Genomic DNA, 16,374 nt, shown 5'->3' with positions numbered 1-16,374 from the left:
GAACATCTCCTTAATTCAGAGTCAGATTTAAATGTGGCTTTGACGGTGCTTCCTTGTTTTCCTCATAACATGCTGGGATGGATTTTGTAGTCATCGTTTTGTCAGTCTTAGTTGAATGTGTAATAAAAAAGATATATTCCACATCCAAGTTTGGCAGCAGCATACATATAATTCCTGTGATTACATCTGACTTCCTCAACCCCTTACAATCACCAGGGGATATGTTGGAGTGCACTCAAATTTACTTGGATTAAAGATTAGTTTCATTTGTTTCAGGTGCATCAAGACATACAGCAAGATGTGTTGTTTAACACCAACAACCAACAAAGTCTGTGGTTTGTGCTGGGGGGAGTGGTGAGGGGCAGCTCACAAGTGTTGTCATGCCTCCAGCACTTACGTAGAATGACCACAACTCACTAACCTAGCTCTTTGACTTTGGAATATGGGAGGCAATCAAAGCATCAGGAGGAAAGTCATGTAGAGAACATACAAACTCCTTACAGACAGTGGGGGGAATTGAATCCCAATTGCTGATCACCGGTTTTAACTGTTATGCTGTGGGTACAAATCCAATAACATTCAAGATGCTCAATAGCATTCAAGACAAAAGATGCCTATTTGATTCACCAATTTAAAATTGCACTGATTCCACCAGAAGCACACTAAAACAGCAGGTATATGATCCATGGGATGCAGTGTCATTACTTATCAAGGTTTCTGCAACAGCACTGTCAAAACTTGTCATCTCCATATTTCAGGTGTACAGTGGAATGCCATCCCTTCCAACTTCCAGAAACAGCAAAGCTACCCGTTGACCTGCTCCCCCAATAGCATATCACCTCAACCAGTTATTTTGCTCTAAAGGAAATCCCCACCCAAAAGCAATGTAAGAGTACTTCAGTATAGTCAATCCCCATTGGTAATTTGTGTGTTCGTTATTGGAAACATTGGTTTCTCTTCCCAGAGTATCCCCTTCCACCCCTCTCCCTCCTCCAGCATTACATTGTTCAGCAGCCCAGTACTGGCTATAGTTCCACCCAAGTCTAAGGTTATCTGTCCTGCTCAGCAATCTCAGCTATTGTTCAGCCTGGCCCAAAGTATTGATCATCTGCCTTGTGGTGAACCAACGGTTAAAACTTACCAAGCTGCCGGCTGCGGGCACAAGCAGCCATGATGACTGAGCTGTGTGAACTGCCTACAGAATCTGCCTTGCTGAACTCCTGAAGGGGAAATGCTATGTGGTAAAGTGCAAAGGCCCTGATCTCACACCCCAGAGTTCATCTGACTGACCCACAAACCAACAATCAATTAGCAACAGTTACCTGGAAGTGATTATCTGAGCATGTTAGAAATAAGGTGACGAACAGAGATTGCCTTTTATTGAATAAAATTCATTTATGGTTGGGCTATTTTAACTTATTTAACCAACTAAAAAGGTGTGAATCAATTATTTCTTTGATAACTACATCGCTTCAAGAGATCTTATAGATGAACTGGTGAAAAAGACAATAAGTAAGGTTTTCATAGACTAAGGTTTTTTAAAAGCTTCTCATGATTAATTGCCAGAGACCAACTGTTCAGCACAGCAAAAAGGGTAAAATCCAATGGACAAGCACAGTGGTTAGAGCTACTGACTTATTGCTACTCAAGGTTAATTGCCAGAGACACCAACATCCCTATAAATAAATAACATCAGTTTTACCATATGTGAAAATATTCACATCAAAGCATTATCAGTGATTTTAGTCAAAAAGTCAGAATAGTTCTAAGCAGGAATTATATTGAAAGCCCTTAAAGAATTTACCTAGAACCATTTAGCATCGGGGTTTGCTCTTTACTAATCCTCTAAACCTTTAGGAGTAATTTCAAATTTTTATCTACACCATGCCCAATAGAACTGACAGAAATTGACCGTTTACACTCAGTGGCCATGTTCTTAAGTACACCTGTACACTTACTTGTTAATGCAAATACCATAGCAGCCAATCGTTGAGCAGCAGCTCAATGCAGAAAAGCATGCATTCATGGTCAAGAGCTTCAGTTGTTGTTCAGACCAATCATTAGAATGGGAAGAAATGTGATCTAAATTACTTTGATCGTGGAATGATTGGAGAATCTCAGAAACTGCTGATCTCCTGGGATTTTTATGCGCAACATGTGTTAATGGGAGAGAATGGCCAGACTGGTTAAAGCTGGTAGGAAGGTAATAGTAACTCAAATAACCACGCATTAAAACAGTGGTGTGCAGAACAGCATCCCTGTATGGACAACACATCAAACATTGAAGTGCACGGAGATCTACAGCAGCAGAAGATCATGAACATATATACAGTCAGTGGCCACTTTATTATGTATCTCTGAATAAATTAGTTTGCATTAATGAGCAGGTATATTGGTGTACCTAATAAAGTGGCCATTGAGCATATACAGTATGTAAATGAAAAATATCTTCTGAACACTTGGGAACAAGATGAAGGTTAAAGGGTGAGATATGTTGGGCAGTGGTAGGTTGGAACAGCTGATGTTATTCCACAAGATGAAGGGTTAGGGAAAGGGATCAAGTAGCAAAGAGCCAAAGATAAAGAAATCAAAGATAGATTGAGCTGTCCAAGATATATTGGTTGAATATTGTCTATGAAAATAGTTATTTGGAAGGATTTCAGATAAATATTTTCTGCTTTGAATCAATGGTTGGCCCCTGACTACAGGTGACTGGAAGAAATTGTCAGTGCATCGCTTTAATGGTCAGTTGAAAATTTGTTTGTAATATGACTTGAAGTTTTGGATATAGGTTCCGTAACATAGGTTTCTTGTTGGGAAAGTGAAGTCGGGAAACGATCCCTACCAACCAGTTTGCTAGTGTGGATACTGAAAGGACTTGGTGCACACATTTCAGAACATCACACAACTCCTTATGTTAACATTAGGTACTTTGTTTTTCTAACTGTAATCACACAGACATAAGAGCTTTATTGAATATTTTAGTAAATTACTTCTATCTTCCAGCGACGTGGAAAACTGCTCACCATGAAAGGACTGTAACCGGTATAGCGCATGTCATTGGCAGTGGTGTTGGAAGAGAAAGAAAATTTATGTACTGTTTTCTTATCAAAATGCATTGAGTGAGAGTAAAGTTACAGCTGAAGAGGAAGCTACTTTTATTGGTAGTTGACAACATGGAATATTCTGCTAAATATGCTCCTATTACTCATTCAAATTGAAACAGATAAGATGCCATCTAATAGCTAGATAGCATGGCAATGAATAGAACTGAGAGATATATTCCATGTTAACATATGACTTATTTGCCTCAGAGTGGCATAAAGCAGTTTGTTTCAGGATACATACTAGTTGGTGTTTTTCAGTTAATATTTAAAATCCATTTCCATTATAAAAATGTACCTCACTGTTAGATATGATTTTACAAAATGGTCTTGGTGGCATTTAATCTCATCTTTGGAACGTACTACCCCTACCCTTTATTCTCCTATTTGAGACCATAAAATCTGAGAATAAGGGGTAGCTGTGCTTTCAATTATTCAATTAAGTTATTACTCATCCATCTTTTGAAACCTTTATAGTCTACAATGTTGTTTTAGTCTTCCTTTGACGGTTTTTTAAGCAACCTCAATTTTATGTGTTTTTCCATTCCTGGTTCTGCAGCTCTGAATATCTAAACTCTGCTCACTGGAACAAGCAGAGGATTTCCGACCACCAGAGGATGTGAATGTTGTTAAAGATGGGCTGTAAAGTGATAGAGGTCACAACTGTGAGTTACATCTGTTACGTACTCGTGACACATGACGGTGGTGCCCTTGTCATGTGACTGGGGTTGAAGCTGTACTGGACTTGAGGTGATGGTCTTGTGATGGTGGAATGACGTCATTTTCCCGCCAGTAGAGATCATGTGATGGGTTTTTTACAGGTTATAAAAGGTAGACCCCACCCTGTGAGGAGGGGCAGTTCGTGGCTGGATTTGCCAAGTTGACTTCATGCCACTGCGTGTTTGAAGTGATGACGCAGTTTAGTTGAAGGATGAAGTTTTTATTTAATGCCTAAAGTTTAAAAGGTTAATGCCAACAGGTTCTTTATGATTCTGTTAGTTTGAGAATTAAAGGAGAGTGAAGATTCAAGGTTGGAAGTTAAAGATCGAGGAGAATCGCTTTCTACGGTGAAACGGGGGCGACCTTCGTTTGATCCTTATTTGGAAGGATTTCGTTGACTATCTTCGTGTTAATCCCTAGGTTTACCTAGAAACGATTGAAGGTAGTGGAGAAGGAAAGGTCAGTGCCTTTAAGCCGTTCTGTTTCGTAAATTCTTCGTGGGAATTTCGACGTCGGGAATCGAAGCAAACGACGTGAAAGATAACTTAAATCGTCCTGTAAAGTCTCTCCTTTTAAATGGACTGTGAGCATATCGAACTTTTGGCAATATCACTTCAAAGAACTGTTTTGGAATATCACTTTACGAACTGTTTGAACAGCCGCTCAGCAGCTGTTTCCGGTTACGGTAGTGTTTGTTTACTTTTGGGGGGTTTGTTTTCTGTGTTTAATAAACGTGTTGTTTTATTATAAGAAACCCTTGCCGAACTCATATATTTATTGTTGCCTGAATACGTAACACATCACATTTGCAGAGTGCAAACAATGATGATGTGGATGATGGATGTTTCAGACTAGGCGCAGGACGGCTGCAGTGCACCAACAGTAAGAACTGCCATTTATTCTTCTGAGATCCATATCATGATAAAAAATTTATCAGGGCTTTCTATAAATTATTTTTAAATACTCTGTACTGCTGCCAGCTATTAAGTGATAATTTACTGAGGGAGTCTGGATGTATGCAAATTGCCTGACAGATGTTTAAATTACCATATCCATATATGGCATGATAAAAAGCTTTCTAAAATCAGGATAGAAAGTAATAAGGTACAAGAGGGTTTTGAATGTCCTACCTCAGGAACGAGATGCACTGTTCCTAGTGTATATTTGCTTTGCTGCTGATATCTTTATTCCCTAAAATGACAACAGATCAATGGAATACAATAAAATCCTTTATGGAAAGGATGATGGAACTTATTTTCTGGCCACTAAGACAGATGGCTCATGACTGGAAAAGTCACTTGGGAATAGGGTAATCTGGCTTTGATCCGTACATCTGGATCTGTGGGCTGAAACTACAAAACAGACACAACTGGGAAATAGATAATTGCTGCAACCTTGGGAAATCAAAGCTGACAAAAGATAGTGTGAATAGCATTACTTCTGCTCCCTAGTAGGATAAAACGTATATACAGATTCAAAGAGATCATGCAGCACCAAAACAGATCCTTCAACCCACTACGTCCACGTCAATCAGCAATTACCAATCTAAGCTAATTCCACTTTCCTTCCAGCACTTTAAGGTAAGGGGAGGAGATTTAGGTGGATTTTTAAGCAATTTTTTTTATATCCCAGTGGCTCTGGAGTGTTGGAGATAGATTTCTCTGCCTTGGCATGTCATGTGCTTATAGTTTCTATCTTTTTGAGGATAATGCTCCAGATACATTCTCTCCTTTGTATAGCTAAAATCATTTCAGATTTGTACCCTGGTTCGATGAGCTCTAATTTAGTATTTGTGCCCTCCTGTACCCAATTAGTGGAAATCGTGGCTCTCCTTTCAGAAATGTCAAAACCCAACTAACCACCCACCCCCAGCACAGAAAGAGAATGCAAACCAAATTAAATAAATTAGATTTTAAAAAAATAATTCAGTCTCTCTTGTTTTAATCTTTTAATCCCTTTGATTACATAAGCACAAGAAACCAAACACATGGCATATGTTGTAGCGCCTATTATAACCTCAAGGCAGCAGACAAGGAATAAGCCTGTTGTCACACACTTCCATGTATCAATCCTGACTCCTACTGCTGTCTGTGAGGAGTTTGCGAGTTCTCCCTGTGACCACATGGATTTCCAGTGGTTGTTGTAGTTTCCTCCCACATCCCAAAGGTGCACAGACTCAAAGCTGTACTTTGTAACTTTGAGATGATAAGTTAGTTCACCACCATTTCTTTACCGTGCCACGGACTGCTCTTTATCAGATTATGGTATTGCTTTGCACTGTTGGAACTCTATGTTAAATTATGTGGTTTCTGTCAGTTAGTCTTTGATCAATTATGGTATTGTCTGCACTGTTGCAACTAAATGTTAACTATAACTATGTGGTTTTGTGTAGGTTTTTGGTGGTAGTGCTGGTCTTTTCACTTGGTGTGACTGGGTAGTCTTATTTTGTCTGATGGGTTTGTAGTTCCTTTCCGGGGAATGTGCTAAGATGGTAGCGCAATATTGATACACAGCAGCCTCTCCGGACTCTGAATTGGGGATTACCAAACTTTATGTGGTTTTTCTTGTGTGGTCTGTTTTGACATGTGCTTTTTTTTGTGATATCATTCTGGAGAACATTGTCTCATTTTTTAACTGCATTGCATTTGTGGTTTCTAAATGACTGAATCTGAATCTTAATCTGAATTGCCTCTAATGCATTACCGGGTGGTCAAATCTAGTGGTAGTTCAGTAAGTATATATGGAGAATCAAATATGTTAGGGTTAGTGCTTAAGAAGCAGCTTGTTTCCACACTGTATCTCTAGGAATATAAATCAGGATGTCCCAACCCACTCTATGTCAAGTGAAGAAATTTTCATAAATGTAGGATCTATTCATCCAATTTGCAGGTAATCAGGCCTCCATAAGTACCAGTGCGATAACAAGTCACTTTCTGGGCCACATCATGCTCAATCCGGCCTGTACTCTCACTTGGTCCCCACTTCATATGAGTCTTGTGACTGCACTAATGTCTCAGGTCCCCACTGGACCCATTGAATGGAGGACTTCTCTACAATGTCCCTGCTGTAAAGCAAATGCAGGCTGCATATGGTAACCATCCAACAGAGAGCAGAACCTCCCACCACTGGCTGGAGAACCTTAGAATTCTCACCACTGTCCTTCGCTGTCTTTAAACATCCACTGTAGTCAAAGAAGTTCAAAAGCAGTTTAAGTCTGTTTTTAAAAAAATGAAGTATTTAAAGTATGTTGAACTACTGCAAATTAATTATGAATTAAACATAAAGGTAAAGAAGGAATAATAAACCAACCTTATCAGAAATGAACTTAAGCTGAATGCAAATATTTCATGGAGTTCAGCAGCCTTATTCAAATAGTGGGCATGTTCCTATTCCTGGCATGAAACTGAAGGGCCGAATGCAAGTGGATTCATCCTCTGTGCTTCATACCAGTTCGGTTTGCTATCAGACTCCATGGCCTAATCTAGACTAACCTTTTTCAGCCATGTCGGTTGTGGGATTAGAATTGGACAGGAGACCAAGGAAATTTTCCCTGCAATTTTTGAATTTGTACCATACAATCTTTTACACCTGACTCAGAAAGAAGATGGGTTTCATCTGAAAGACAACATTCAAGATGTTTTATGCTCAACTCATTAAATTACAGACACGTTTCAAAACTTTTTACCAAACGTAATCATGCTAACAAATGAAAGTAGAGTAAAATGTACTGCTAACGTATTTCTTATTCCTCACAAAACAGAATATCAACATTGAACAAGAGCAATGGGGAATAAAACAGTCAAAATTGTTACTATCAATTTCTCACAACTGAGCAGAATCACATTTCATAACTCGTAATGAAAAGGCTGAATAGAGGAGGGATGGTCAATATGTCGAACCCATGACGATGTGTTTTCTGGTCATTTGCGTACAGTATTGTGTCTTTTAGTCACAGAGTCATACAGCACAGACCCAGTACTGTTCTCTCTGAACAGACGGCTGATATCAAAGACAAAGGCAGATTCTTTGTCACATGCACAAAATACGTATGCATGAGTACAATAAAAAAAACCTTCTTGCAGCAGAATTACTGGCACTATATAAGCAGCACTCAAAAGAGAAAAAACATAAATTAAACACATTCTGTTCGAACAAAAGAACACAATTACAACAAGAAGTTCGATTTTGGTGCAAAGTGATCAAACTATAATGAATAGTCCCCACTAATCTCCCTCCTGGCACAAAACCCTGCAAGCAACCAAACTGCTCCAGCTGACCATTTGCTCCCTCAATTACCTCCACTCAGGGCCCTAAATATTCTTTCCATGTGAGGCAACACTTCATCTGAGAAGAATTGTTTATTGTACACAGTGCTCCCGATGTAGTGTCCTTTGCAATGGTAAAACGCTACATAAGTTAGGGACCTGCTTTGTCGAGCACCTCTGCTCCACTCACCAAGAGCCAAATTTCCAAGTGGCCAACCATTCTAATTCCCATCCCATTCCCAATCTAACGTATCAGTCCATGGCCTCCTCTTTTGCCACAATGTGGCCACTCTCAGGGTGGAGGAGGGATGAACTGTATTGTAATTTGAACAGTGTGGAGGAGCAAAGAAAAGCCCCTACACTTCTTAGCTTAATGGCTGCGAGGACGTACAGTCTCTTATGCAACCCAGGAACCCCTGAAAAGCCAGCAAGCAAGATGTTCAATGAAATTGTTACAATTTTACAAAATCATTTGGACCCTAAACTGCTGGCAATAGCTGAGAAATTTAGATTTTACAAGTTACCAAATGTAAAACAGAATCAGGCAACATAGAGTCTGACAAAGGTGAACTGTGATGCCTAATATTGTATAGTATAACTGAAGCAGATCACCAGGTCATCTGGATCACAACAGATGTGTCTGGTGTGAAACGGAAAATGGAGCTGGATATAGCATCAGCTTTGTCCTTAATTCCAGAGGATGACTACAACAGGCTGTTTTCTGAGATACCATTACAGAACACTTCAGTGATGCTAAAGACTTACAAGGTGAAAAAGTGTCTCCCAAAGGCAAACTGAAGGTAAATGTGATGTATGGATGCCAAATACATATGAGCTTTATGTATTGGAAAGGGAAGGGCCAGCACTTTTCAGATGAGAATGGCTGAGAAAAAATCCAACTGGACCGACACTTAATCAAAGCTCTCAGCATGACATAAACAGGCAACAGCAGCCCAAATGCTAGCACTAACGAGAGACTGGAGCTCTAATGAAAAGATGTTTGATAAAGGGATTGGTAAACTCAAAGACATGAAGGTCAGAATTGAACTGGATGAAATAGCTACACCAAGATTCCATAAAGCACATCCAGTGCCTAATGCACTACATCCTAAAGTGCATGCTGAACTGCAGAGCTTGGGGATATCTGGAATTGTCTCCAAGGTTGAGTGGAGTGATTGGGTCATGCCCATTGTGCTGGTGATCGAGAAATGGAACAACAGATCCAATCACATATGTGAGGATTTCACAGTGAGCATCAACCCTGTGCTGCATACTGTGCGGTATCCCCTGCCATGAATAGAAGACATTTTTGCATCTTTAGCAGGTGGGGGAAGGTTTTCAAAGATTGACTTGTCACAAGCCAATCTGTAAATGGAGATTGAGGAGTCAAGCAGGAAGATCCTCAACAATCAACACTCACAAGGTCTGTTCCAGTATAATTGTTTCATCTTTGTTGTCACATCAGCTTCAGCATTTTGGCAAAGAGCAATGGACAAACGATCTAAGATATCCCAGCAACACAACATTACCTTGATAACATCACCGTGACTGACAAAAATTATGAATAGTACCTCCAGGACCTTGGTAACATGCTGAGCAGGCTGAGTAAGTATGGTCTGTGTGCAAAGAGAGAGAAATATGAGTTTTTAGAGAATGAAATCTGATATTGTGGACATGTCATTAACAAGCATGGCTTACATAAGTCACAAAAGAAGATTGAAGCAGTGCTGCAGCCACACAAACTGGAAAATGCGTCACAACTCAGGTCATACTTGGGCTTATAAACTACTAATGCTGGTTTCTCACAAACATTGCTACAGTACTGCATCAAATAAATGTACTGTTGCTGACAGGAACAAAGAGGGAATGATCAGACAGATGTGAAAAAGCATTCAAAGAAACAAAGAGACCAATAACATCTGACGAAGTGCTCACCGATTATGACCCATCCCTGCCCATCCAATTACATGTGATGTGTCCCCTTATGGCATTGGAGCCATTTTGTCACACATTATACACATTGCACATATTCAAAGAGCAAAATAGTACAACCGTGGCTTGACAAGAGAAGTCAAAGCAAATATAAAATCAAAAGAGAGGGCATACAACAAAGCAAAAATTAGCAGGAAGACAGAGGATTGGAAAGCTTTTTAAAAGCTACAGAGAGCAATTAACAGAATCATTAGGAGGGAAAAAATGAAATATGAAAGTAAGCTAGCAAACAGTATCAAAGTGGATAGTAAAAGCTTTTTCAGTTATGTAAAAAATAAAAGAGAAATAAAAGTGGATATAGGACCCAAGAAAATGAGGCCAGAGAAATATGGTGGGAGACAAGGAGATGGCAAATAAACTAAAGGAGTATTTTGTAACAGTCTTCACTATGGAAGACACTAGCCGTGTGCCAGATATTGAATGTGAGGGAAGAGAAGTGAGTGCAGTTACTATTGCAAGGGAGAAGGTGTACAAAAATCTGAAAGAATTAAGGGTACATACAGTAAATCACTCAGATCAGATGAAGTACACCCCAGGGTTCTGAAAGGGGTAGTGTTAGAGATTGTGGAAGCTTTAGTAATGACCCTTCAAAAGTCATTGAACTCTGACATGATGCCAGAAAACTGGAACATTGCAAATGTCACTTTTTAAGAAAGGAGGAAGGCAGTAAAAGGAAATTATAGACCAGTTAGCCTGACCTCAGTGGTTGGGAAGATGTTGGATTCAATTATAGAGGATGAGGCTATGGAGGACTTGGTGACACAGAACAAGATAGGACAAAGTCAGTATGATTTCTATGAGGGAAAATATCGCCTAATGAACCTTTTGGAATTCTTTGAGGAGATTACAAAAAGGGTAAATAAAGGGAATGCAGTGGATGTTGTATATTTGGACTTTCAAATAGCCTTTGACAAGATGCTACACGTGAGACTCCTTACCAAGTTATGAGCCCATGGTATTACAGGAAAGTTACATGGTTAGACCATTGGCTGATTGGTAAATGGCAGTGAGGGGATTAAAAGGATCTGGTTGGCTGTCAGTGACTAGTGGTGTTCTGCAGAGTCGGTGTTGGTACTGGCTCTTTTTATGCTGTTTATCAATAATTTAGATGATGGAATGGATGGCTTTGCTGCCAAGTTTGCAGATGATACAGAGATTGACAAAGACTAGTGTTTGGACTAGAAGGACTTAGACAGATTAGAACAATTGGCAAGGAAGCAGCAAATGAAATACCATCTTGGAAAATGCATGGCCATGCACTTTGTAGGTTACCTTGCAGGTGGAGTCTGTGGTGAGAAAGGCAATGTTAGCATTCATTTCAAGAGGTCCAGAATACAAGAACAGGGATGTGACGCTGAGGCTTTATAAGGCACTGGTGATGTCTCACCCAAAGTACTGTGAGCAGTTCTGGGCTCCTTGTTTAAAAAAAGATGTGCTGGCATTGGAGAGGATTCAGAGGAGATTCACAAGGATGATTCTGGGAAAGAAAGGCCTATCATATGAGGAACATTTGATGGCTATGGGACTGTACTTACTGGAACTTAGAAGGATGAGGGGGATTTCAGTGAAACCTTTTGAATGTTGAAAGGCCAAGCCAGAGTAGAAATGGAAAGGATTTTTCCCTTGGTGGATGAGTCTGGGACAAGAGGGCACAGCCTCATGGTAGAAAGGTATACATTTAAAACAGAGATGTGCAGTAATTTCTTTCACCAGATGGTGGTGAATTTGTGGTATTTGTTACCACAGGCAACTTTGTAGGCCAGGTCTTTGTGTGTATTTAAGGCTGAGATTGATAGGTTCTTGATTGGACACAGCATCAAAAGTTATGGGGTGAAAGCCAGGGAGTGGGGCTGAGGAGGGAAAAAAGGATCAGCCGCGATTGAACGGTGGGGCAGACTCAGTGATCAAATGGCCTAGTTCTGCTCCTATGCCTTATGGTTTTATGGTCTTATTATGAAAGATGCATCTGAACGCCCAGATGCATTTACTTCAAGATCACTAATGAGTGCAGAATGCAACTATGCAGATTGACCAAGAAGCCTGTAGTCTGGCATGGGGAATAAAGAAGTTCCACCACTACCTCTACAAACCAAAGTTTACACTAATGACAGATCACCAGCCTCTTATGTCCATTTTCTATCCCAGGAAGGGAATTCCAGTGATGGCTGCTACCTGGCTACAATGTTGGGCACTATTCCTAGGAGCCCACTTTTATGACATGGAATTCAAAGATACCAAACAACACAACAACGCTGTTGGCTTGTTATGTCTTCCACTATTGGCAACTGAAGAAGAAAAGTATTCATTCTGTGACCCTACAGAAATGTTCCACACCACATTGGTAGATCAGTTGCCAGTAACAAATTCTGAAATACCAAGGGAAACAAGGAAGGTAAGTGCAGCGTTCACATCGATTTCAAGAGGATTACAGTATAAAAGCAAAAATGTAATGCTGAGATTTATAACACATTGGTCGGGCCTCATTTGAATACAGTTTTGGCACTTTATCTGAGTAAAGATAGTTCTGCCATTGGAAAAGATCCAGAGGAGGAACACCATAATGATTCTACAAATGAAAGGACTAGCATTTGATGGCACTGGGCCTATACTTGCTACAGTTTAGAAAGATGGGGTATGATCTTATTGAAATCTACCAAATTTGGAAGGCCTGGATACAGTGGATGCGGAGAGGATGTTTCAATAACGGGAGACTCTAGGACCAGTGGGGATGGCCTCAGAATAAAAGGACATACCTTTAGAACAAAAGTAAGTGGGGGTTTCTTTAGCTAGAGTGTGGAGAATCTGTGGAATTTATTGTAACAGGTGGCTATGGAGGCCAACTTAATAGCTATATTTAAAGTGAAGTTTGATAGGTTCTTAATTAGTAAACGGTGTCAAAGGTAGGAGAAGGCAGGAGAATGGGGTTGTGAGGGAAATATAAGCCAGCAAAACAATAATCAAATGACAAAGCAAACTAATGGACTGTATGGTCTAATTCTGCTCTCATTCTATCTAGTCTTATGGCTGGGAGACAAACTGAAATTTTGGCACATGAATCACAGAAAGTAGAGGGCTATGTAGTAGGGAAAGGTTAGGTTGTTCTCAGAGTAGGCTAAAAAGGTCAGCACAACATTGTCTACTGTGCTGTAATGGTCTCTGTAAAATGTTCCTGGGAATGGTAGAATGTGACAAGCACATGGATGTAGAGTTTAGATAATAAGATGACATTGGGCAGAGTCAGGAACAAAAGTTCCAATGATCGTCAAAATAACAAGGGTATGTTATTGAAAGATCAGCTGAAGAAAACGTTTCCAGCAACATTGTGATTTGCAGCATCTACACAGACTAATTTAGCAAATTTAAACTTCTCCCTTGAAGTAAATAAATTCAAGTATTGTTGGAAAAAAAACACAATTGAAGTAATGATAGACAAACTATAGTAAAACGGCAAAAGTCAAGTACATAGAAGTGAAGACTGGATTAAAACCATTTAAAAGAAATACAATGATCGCAATATGATTCACCAGTGGTATTTATTTTAAATATACTGTTTAATAATTGAGAAAATCTCACACACCAAATTTATTACATCTAGCATCAAATACTATATTTAAATAATTTTGCTATATTGGACTTTAACCCATTTTGTTCACTTTATTCGGTACAACTATACACCTACTTGTTAATGCAAATATCTAATCAGCCAATCAAGTAGCAACCACTAAATGCATAAAAGCATGCAGACATGACCAAGAGGTTCAGTTGTTATTCAGACCAAACAGCAGAATGGAGAAGAAATGTGATCTAAGTGACTTTGACTGTGGAATGATTGTTGATGTCAGATATGATTGTTTGAATATCTTAGAAACTGCTGATCTCCTGAAATTTTCATGCACTCCGTCTCTAGAGTTTATAGAGGATGTTATGAAACACAAAAAAATCCAGTGAGTAGCAGCTCTGAGAGCAAAAGCACCTTGTTAATGAGGGAGGTCAGAGGAGAATGCCCAAGCTGGTTTAAGTTGACGGGAAGGCGAGAGTAACTCAAATAACAACATGTTACAACAGTCATTTGCAGAACAGCATCTCTGAGCACAACACGTCGAACCTTGAAGCGGGTGGGCCACAGCAGCAGAAGACCATGAACATACTGGAATAAACTTAGTGACCACTTTATTAGGTACCTCCTGTACCTAATAAAGCAGTCGCTGAGTATATTTGGAATAATATTCTTTTCAAATTTAATAATAGGTTTGAAATTTCAATGCACTCTGGAAAACAGATAAAGATTTTCTGGAACTGAGAGCTATTGATTGTAGCAAGTGAATTAGATTTGAAGAGACTTACTGTCACTCAGAGTCAGCATATTCTTCACGGCACATCAAATCCCAGAAAACATATCATTTGATTTAGAAATTTCAGCTCTGAAGGACCCAGGCCAAAGGAGGGGTAAGTACAGAGTATAAAATTGCATTGGCATGTAGAGAAGCAGTTTTGTTTTTGAAGCTGAGAATCTTTGTTAAATGAAGATAGTGAGATCTGACAATGACGTCAACAATTACGACTTTCATCTTAATTCTCAAAAGCTGCATTTCCGCTCTGCACCAATCTCCCTCGCTGTATATTGAAATGCATTCCTTTCAAGTTGCCCATTGCTGGTTTTACAGTGCTGTTTAATTTCTCAAAACCTAGTTTCTCCTCTTCAGTCTTTATTCAGATTATGTACCCGTGAAAGTGGTTAAAATTATTTACAACAGAGACCTCTAATATCACGTTATATGAGGAGGTATGATTATACTAATAGTTGCAAAGTGCAAAGAGTGACAGGAAAATTGAAGGATAAAAATCAAGGTAATACAAATAATTAAATGTGACTTAGAATGAATCCACACAGCAGAAGTTGAGTATTAGTCCATGTGGCAAATGGCAAATTTCATACTGAGTCGGATTATGAGTGCAGGGACAGTATTTGCCCTGCACTGACTAATTTGGCAATATGTCTGGTGCAAGTGGTGTATTGAAACTATGCAAAGGTCAGAGGCAAAGATACTGGCATGATAGGACTTATTGGGCTGTGTCTATGTTACTGAAAACAACCTTTGGTGGTTCAGTGAATGACACTCCAGCAAGGAAAAATGCCAGGAGTCAGACTGAAAGATAGATTATCACAAAAACAATTAGCTATATTTATCATTTGTACATCGAAACATACAGTGAAATGTGCTATTTGCATCAAATCAAATTAGCAAAGATTTTGCTGAGCAACCTGCAATTGTCACCACGTGTACACAACTCACTAACCCTAACCAGTACATCTTAGTGATATAGGAGGGAAATGGAGGAAACTCACATTGTCATGGGTACAAACTCCTTACAGACAGCAGTGGAGGTCAAACCCAGATCTTACAGCTGGTGCTCTAAAGCAATACACTAACCACTACACGACTCTGCCATGCAAGCAAGAAAGAATTGGCAGAAGTCAATGCTGCAGCATTTGAAAGCATTAATATTGGTCTCTCAAAGTTGTCAAATTAGATTAGTTGGTGTTTTAGTTTATGATATTGTTTTATAATAAATCTTAGAACACATTTTTATTTTTGTGAAGAATCACAGGGGGAGAATACACACCGTTGTCGCAATTATCATAGTGCTTTTCCTGGGAAAACACCAGCTAGACATTTAAGGACATTTGCCAAATCATTTGTCAAATCAAAGTGTTTGTCCTGTGTCTCATTAACTGAAGAAAACAATAAACATTATGCAAGATGCCTGAAAGCTCTAACTGTTTGTTTCCCAAATATGACCAAGGTAGTTGTTGGCCTGAACACTTAGATAGGCCGGTTCTTCCACTGCTAGAGTCGGATGGATCTGTCAGCTTTTAACCACTTCACTGGTCGTTACTCAGGTCTCCCAAGTGCAGGGTGAAATTCCATCCTCTGATCTGATGAAACATCCACATAAAACACACTTGTGCTTCGCCACTGGGTTCTTCAAGGTGTTCAGACTGGGAAAGCTGCCTGCCAAACCTGCATTGGGTTAGGTCACTGCAAGTCCAGAGAGTCCATTAAAATGAGCGAAAGAATGATAAACCATGATTACCTGAAATAGTTCAGTTAATTTCCATGTAATGTCATATAAAGATTTGCAAATATTTTATTGCTGATATAGAGTTATTTTTAAAACAGCATTTTTTTAATAATATGCAAGCATTTTGGAATATTTGCAAATTTAGAAGGCAGATGACATGACAGTTTTGGTAGTCGATGATCCTAGAGGCATTACCTAATGAACCAAAG

Source organism: Hypanus sabinus, chromosome 10, assembly GCF_030144855.1.
Source record: "Hypanus sabinus isolate sHypSab1 chromosome 10, sHypSab1.hap1, whole genome shotgun sequence".
In the NCBI taxonomy this organism is placed as follows: domain Eukaryota; kingdom Metazoa; phylum Chordata; class Chondrichthyes; order Myliobatiformes; family Dasyatidae; genus Hypanus; species Hypanus sabinus.
Note: the sequence above shows the minus strand (reverse complement) of the source record.